This window comes from Zingiber officinale, chromosome 4A (assembly GCF_018446385.1).
Source record: "Zingiber officinale cultivar Zhangliang chromosome 4A, Zo_v1.1, whole genome shotgun sequence".
In the NCBI taxonomy this organism is placed as follows: Eukaryota; Viridiplantae; Streptophyta; class Magnoliopsida; order Zingiberales; family Zingiberaceae; genus Zingiber; species Zingiber officinale.
In genome coordinates this window covers 133,606,673-133,614,031 of record NC_055992.1, presented here as the reverse complement: position 1 = coordinate 133,614,031, position 7,359 = coordinate 133,606,673, and the positions used below count along the sequence as shown (strand labels likewise).

Genomic DNA, 7,359 nt, shown 5'->3' with positions numbered 1-7,359 from the left:
CAAATGCACTATGAAAACCTTCTTCCTAGAGGTGGAGAAGCCTCACACAATCTCAACACAAGAAATACAATAAGAGAATACAACAAAGATATAAGAAGAACAAGGAAGTAAATAAAACAATGAAAAACCTTGCTCTTGATCTCGTGTTTCTTTGGACTGTCTCTCAATGCTTGGAAAGTGCGACAATACTTCTCTTCCAAAACCTTAAGAACTAGCAAAAACTGGCAAAGAAGAAGAGAGTTTGAATCCTTTATGAAATCCCTTTATATCGCACTGATTTAGGGCTTTCAATCAATTGACCTTACTCTCAATCGATTACTATGTTAGATCAAACCAATCCAACCATCCAAACCTCACAATGACACTTTTTTTGCTTCTCCCAATCGATTAACCCATACCCTTAATCGATTAACAAGCTTCTTAATCGATCAGCTGATCGATTAAGAATGCTTTTGTTAGCTAAGAAGAACCTTCCCAATTAATTATCCAATCGATCTGGGAAGCTATTGTTCACTCGCAATTTCTCCCAAGATCGATTGGAGATTATCTTGATCGATTACCCAATTAATCTAGAACACTTCTACTTCACGAAGAAATGATCTCAATCGATCACCTGATCGATTGGCTTTAGAACAATTGATTACCCAATCGATTGTCCCACTCTAATCCCCTAAACCTAGTTTTAGGGTTCCTTTGCCCAACCCAAAGCCTTCCATGACTTGTTGGAACTTTCCATTTCCTAGCATACAGTTAACCTTGACATGTCAGGACTTCTTTATCAAGTGTCCAGTCAACTCTTGACCAACCTGGACTTTCCCTTGCCTAGTTCCCAACTATGACTTCTCTCATGTCAAGTGTTTAGCTCCCAGCTAATCCACCTTGGACTTAACCTAGTTGGGAAATAGGTTTGCCTAGTCCCACTAGGAATTCGCTTGTGCCAAGTGTTTAACTCCCAGCTAACCCACTTTGAACTTAACCTAGTTCCCAACTAGGTTTGCCTAGTCCTACTAGGACTTCCCTTGTGTTAAGTGTTTAGCTCCTAACTAACCCACCTTGGACTTAACCTAGTTTCCATCTAAGTTTGCCTAGTCTTACTAGGACTTCTATTCGCCTAACTTCCAATTTGGACTTCTCATTTGCCTAACTTTCAATTAGGACTTTGTCAGTCAAGTCTCCAGTCAACCTTAACCTGCTTAACTTCTCATTCATACATATTGTCCAAATATCGAAATCAAAGCTCGAGCCAACTCATGCATAATCAACTTGGTCAACCTTGATCCAAGGAAGATTGCACCAACAAAATAAAGAAGACTACTTATAGCACTATGATACAATTTTGGATCAACTTCTTTGCCTTCAAGATTATTATCTAATTTTGTGTTATTGGTCATAGGAGTTGATATTTCTTTGACATTTTACATTCCAAAGTTTTTTTTTACATATTTAGATTGATGAATGTATATTCCTTCTTTAGCTTACTTAATTTGTAGACTTAAGAAAAATGTCAACTCATTAACTAAACTCATTTCAAACTCACTTTCCATGTGTTTTATGAACTCATTTAGATAGTCTTTGTTTGTGGAACCACAAATAACGTCATCCACATATACTTGGGCCACAAAAATATCATCTCTACTATTTTCAGAAATAATATAGAATCAATTTATCCTCTATGAAAGTCTTTAGATACTAAGAATATTGACAATCATTCATACTAAGCATGAGATGCTTGTTTTAACCTATACAAGGCCTTTTTAAACTTATACAGGTGGTTTGCAAAATCTAAATTTTCAAATACTGATGGTTGTTCAATATAGACTTCTTCCTTAATAAAACTATTTAAAATTACTGATTTTATATCCATTTGATACAATTTAAATCCGTTGTGAGCAGTGAATGCTAATATTATCTTAACGGGTTCCAATTGAGCTATGAGTGCATATGTTTCATCATAATATAATTCTTCTACATGATTAAAGTATCTAGCAACCAATCTTACTTTGTTTCTCACAACCACTCCTTTATCATCAAATTTATTTCGAAAACCCCACTTTATGTCAATAATTATTTTTGAAAAATAATTATTTCTGTGGAGCGTGACAATATGACTTGGGGTACTTCTCGACTTCCATTCTGACCCCTCCCTCACTCTTTTCCCTCACTCTTTTATTGTTAGCAGGTTCCTTAAGCAACCAGTAGTGATTGAAGTAACGCCCGGTGACTCTCCTTCAGCTTCGCAGGCTTCTCTAGCAATCCCACCTTCCCTCGGTGCACGGTGACTTAGTCGTCAACACCACTTCCTGTGGCTCTTCCATCGATGTGTTTCAAAATAGGATCAGTGATCTAAACACATAGCCATTTCAATCAACTAATAGCATAAGGCTTGAGACAAGCAATAGCTAATTAAATGAGGGAAGGCACGGAAGAGGCTCGATGAGGGCAGGCACGTAGATGCAGCAACATGTGGTGTTGCCAGAGCAAGTGTTGTAGTTTTTGCAATCGATAAGAGGCTTGATAAGGGAGGGCATGGGAGAAGAAGAGGCATAGACACATAAGGTAATGAGTCAGTTTTGGCTAGAGGGGTAAAATGGAAATGAGGTGTGTCTTTTGGAAAAGATAAAACTTAGGTGTATCTTTTGGGCGTTGTAAATTTTAAGTATGCCCCGAATTGCTGTAAAATATTTTCTTTGTTTCATGCTTGGTTATGTCTTTTGGTAGTCAACTTCATGGACCCAAAGCCCACCAGGAGCGTGTATGTAGGTACTCAAAAGATTAATGCCAATTCCACAATTTGTTTGCCCCTCTTTCTCAATTTTTTGAGACCATCTTATGGAATTTTTCTACCAAGCTAAGTTGATATTATAATTAAAGTGATTTGTACTAGTTTAGATTAAGTTAGAATGGACTTTTAATATTGCATACCAAAAGGGTGGGTTTTTTATTTTTCCTTTTACATTACAAGGAGCTTATGAATAGCTTACCTTACATTATGATGTGTCGAATAAATCATCAAAGGAACAAAAGTACAGTGTATGGTGAGGAACAATGGCTGCCATATAATGCAAAGTTGGTACTTGACTAACCACATTCAATTCACACAATTTTACATCACAACGGATGTAATATTATTATCATTTAATCAAATATATCCAAGATCTAACTAGTACATGATCTCAGAGCTCACGGAATAGACATACAAGATCTTATTTGATAATACATATTATAGCGAGTCACAGTTTATATTATAAAAGTAGAGTTGCACAAATTGGTCCTTTCTAATTTTACTGGGTAAGTAGCATACTTTGCAATACCACATTTGCCAGCAGAGTCTGCAATGTTCCGTTCCATTCGTATATAGCCAGATTCTCCCCAATTTTTACCCCATGAGTTTTTTACGATCCAGTAGTCCTTGCTATTTTCAATACCATAACCTACTATGGTCACACCATGATCTAATGCAGTTCCACAAGTTCCGGTGAATATTCCCTACAAAAATTATATTAATTGTGAAGACAGACAGAGAAATTAAATGTATGGAGCACTTATAATACAACAAACTAAAATTAAGGAGGGGAAACACTTCACAGCTTAGTAGAACTATTGCCTTTAGCAATGATATAAAACATCAAATTAAAGTGGTTTGTAAGAGATGTGCTCTATTAAACCAATTCAATTGGGCTACCTAAAGATTTACAAAATGAACGAATATGTGGAAATACTCGTTAAGGATGATGAGATACACAAACAAGCTTTTGTGAGGAAAACACTAGATTGGATGATTCAGACCGATGCAATTACCAAAAGTTAATCATCCGGATGAATCTTACCGAACGATAAAGTTGGAAAGCTCTTCCAGCAGACTCGATAGCAACACTAACTGGTTGGTTTGCCACGGCTTTTTGGAGAGACTTCTCGTTGTTGCGAGGAACATTTTCATACGAATCGATTGACGCAACATGGACATTTCACTGCATGCATGAGAAAGGCAAGCGCCAAACAAAATTTATAAAGCCATGGACAATCTAAACATAAAGTATCTCTGGTTGCAAATGGTTAATCAATAGATTACCTTGTTGGTATTGCAAGTCCCCTTTTGGCCTATGTATGGGTAGTTCTCCTCGCTGTTGATGCCACCATTGTTGATGATGAACCTGAATGCAACGTCCATGAGTCCACCATTGCAGGCACGGTTGCCGGCATCACAGTCCACTAATTCTTGTTCTGACAGTGAAATCAGATTACCGGTGACGATTTGGTTGATACCTTCGATGGCAGCAACGGCAGAGAACGCCCAACAACTTCCTACAAATACCATCGAGGGTATAATTAGCATACTTGTTGTTGAGATCATTGAAACAAAGTACTTTACATCTCATCAAGCGCTTGTGAGCAAGTTTGGTAAGAGTTTGTTTATCTTCATTTAATATAAAAAAAGTCAAATAGATAAACAAGCTGGAACAACTCTGCTCAAACAAGCTTGAACACTAATCTGGTTTGGCTCGTTGTTTTCAATCCTATCATTTACTTATTTTTAATTAACACTACTTGAAGCAAGTGAAAAATCTTCATTAGGTTAGCTGATTTTTAGATTTCGAACTAGCAGTAGATAAATTTATAAATCTAACAAAATTCGCATGCACAAAATGGGGGCTAAAGAAGAGGTGGAACTATCACTGACCACACTGAGCCTGATTCTTTACTTGGACGACGGCGCCGTTCTTCCTCCAATCTATAGAATCGAGCAGATTGTCCCCTTCTCTCAGCAGGTACCTGCTGCTGATCTTTCTGGAGGTGGATCTCATCTGGGAGAAGTTCCCGAGGAACCTAGCCCTGTACTCCTCGTTGGTGAGGTCAGCGAACCGGTTCATCCCGAGGCGAAAGGTGTGCTCCCCGCGGTCGGCCGCTGCATTGTGCTGGTCCACGAACTGAAGGTTCTCCTTGAAGACCTCGAGCCGGTATTCGTTCAGATCTAGGTACTTTTCGGCGGGGTGATTCTTAGCCCTCCACTCCAGGTAGAGCATTCTCACCTCCTCGTCGCTGCGGATGGGGACGGCCCCGCCTTGCTTGGAGAGGGTCAGGACGTCCTGACAAGGAACGGAGGAGACGACAGCGAAGGCGGAGGAAAAGAGGAGGAAGAGGGCAATGGGGACGGGGGAAGCCATGAGCAGAATGAGAAGAGAAGAGAGAAGCTTGATGCTCTGTTTGGCCATGGAAAGACCTCCTTTATATACAAGAGAGGATGGTGAGCACTGTGGAGGTTGCCGCCTTAAAACTTTATTTTCTGGAAAAAAAATTATATATATATATATATATATATTAAAAAAAAATATTTTATTTATTTATGATATAATTAACAAATTAAATAATTATTAAGAGTTTAATTAGAATGGTTGATTAGGAAGGAAGAGATTTGCTTTCTTGAATAAAAGGCAATTGATGGTGTATTTTATTCATTTTCACCTTATATAGAAGAGAGAGCAGCTTGATGCTCTCTTTGCCGAAGGAAAAGCTCCCTTCATATAGAACAGAGGACATTGACAATTGGAAGATATATTATTTATTAATAATATTTATTAATAATATATATTAATAATATATATTTTATCAAAATATTTAAAAGCGCATTTTATTTATTTATGGGGGCGAAATTTAAAAAACTATCCCACAGTTAATGAATGAAGAGTTAAATTATTATTTTTTTTTAAATAAACATTGTTAAATGAACACTAATAAAAAAAACCCTGTAACGATGGGTTTTTTTTGTCATTAAAGGAGCAATTCTCATCGTTAAAATTTATTAATGATGAAATTAAATACTATAGAAGTTATGGCTAAATGTATTAGTCAAGAATTGATTAATATTATCGTTAGTAGCTTTTAATAACGGTATGTACTTCCGTCATTAGTAATAGTAACGACGGATTAAAATACCGTCGTTTATGACAAAAATGACGGTCATAGATATCATTGTCAATGATAACAACAACAGTTATATGTACCATTATCAATGACAAGAACGAAGATTAATAATTGTTGAAGTTATAATGACGGTAAAAAACACCGTCATTAGAATATGTGTTATTGTAGCTATGACGACGGATTTTGTTATTGCAGCTAGCTGGCTGCTATAATATTGTAGCAACTTTTAATATAATAATCTTTTAATATAATAATTTTGATTAAAATAAAATAATTAATTTTTTATATTATAGTGACTAATAACTACTACAAGTGCTGAAATAAAGAGTATTTTTTTATACAAAACTTCTAGTAGGATGTTCTTTAATTTTTTACATTTTATATATATAGAGAGATATTTAATATCCTGTCCGATGTCTCTTGTGTAACTGTGAGCGACATGCTGAAGTGGCATTGTCAACTCAATTTTTTTTATATTATTAAATTTCTTTTATTCTCTCTCCCCATCTCCCCTCTACTCAAAACCTTCACTCGACTTTTATTCTCTAAATTTTTTCAAATCTAAATTTCCCTCGCACTCGCTCCTTCCTTCATCGCCATCTTTTGTCACTCTCATTCCTACCGGCAATGCTTCGCCCACCTTGTATGCCCCAAGCAAAATAAAGGGGCTACAAGCTATAAGCAAAATACAGCCATAAGCTTCTTCTTGAACGGGTTGGAAATCATCAAAACACTTTACTAAATCTATTTTCCCTCTTAGTCGCAAGCTTTTTTTTGTTAATCTCTCTCTCCGCCCGCCTCCGCTCAAAACCTTCAAAACACTTTCTAAAATCTATTTTCCCTCTCAATCTCTCCCTCGCTCAGATGTGCTCGCTCTAAAAATACTAGATAGAAGCATCTAGACAAGTTAATGGTTTTAAGGGTGCTATATAGTAGTTCTAATTCAAGAGTAAAGATGAGGCAAAAAGAACTTTAGCACACTTTGATAAAATATTAGCACCTACCTCCTTTACATTGAGAGGAAAAAAAATTCATGTGTAACTTCAAATATAGTAACAAGTCAAACTCAGAGAGAAAACAATCTAAAACTGAAAAATTTAGAAAAGTGAAAGATGCATTGGAAGAGATAAAGCAACACTTAAATTCTCTATAAATACTGATGAATAATAGATATAGTATTTGAAGTTGTAGTATTTATAAGTCTTCTTGTTTAAACTCTTCCATAATGTATTAACTCTTAAACAAAGTAGTTATGAAGAATAGACTTTTAAATTTGTCTTGTTCTCAAAGATTTTATCCAGTATTATAGTTCACATGTTTAATACAAGCCAAACAATCTTTTCTGACAACAATCCTTACTATCCAAGTAACTACTACACGTTGTAGCAATAACTACTTGGATAGCAGCTGGTACAATGTGTAGTAGCTATTGTGTACAGT

The 7,359-nt window shown here is 36.1% G+C and overlaps 1 pseudogene; it reads right to left on the bottom strand.

The window, feature by feature from the left end:
- Positions 1-3,237: 3,237 nt before the first annotated feature.
- On the bottom strand, positions 3,238-5,190 carry LOC121972807 (annotated as a pseudogene).
- Positions 5,191-7,359: the final 2,169 nt, after the last annotated feature.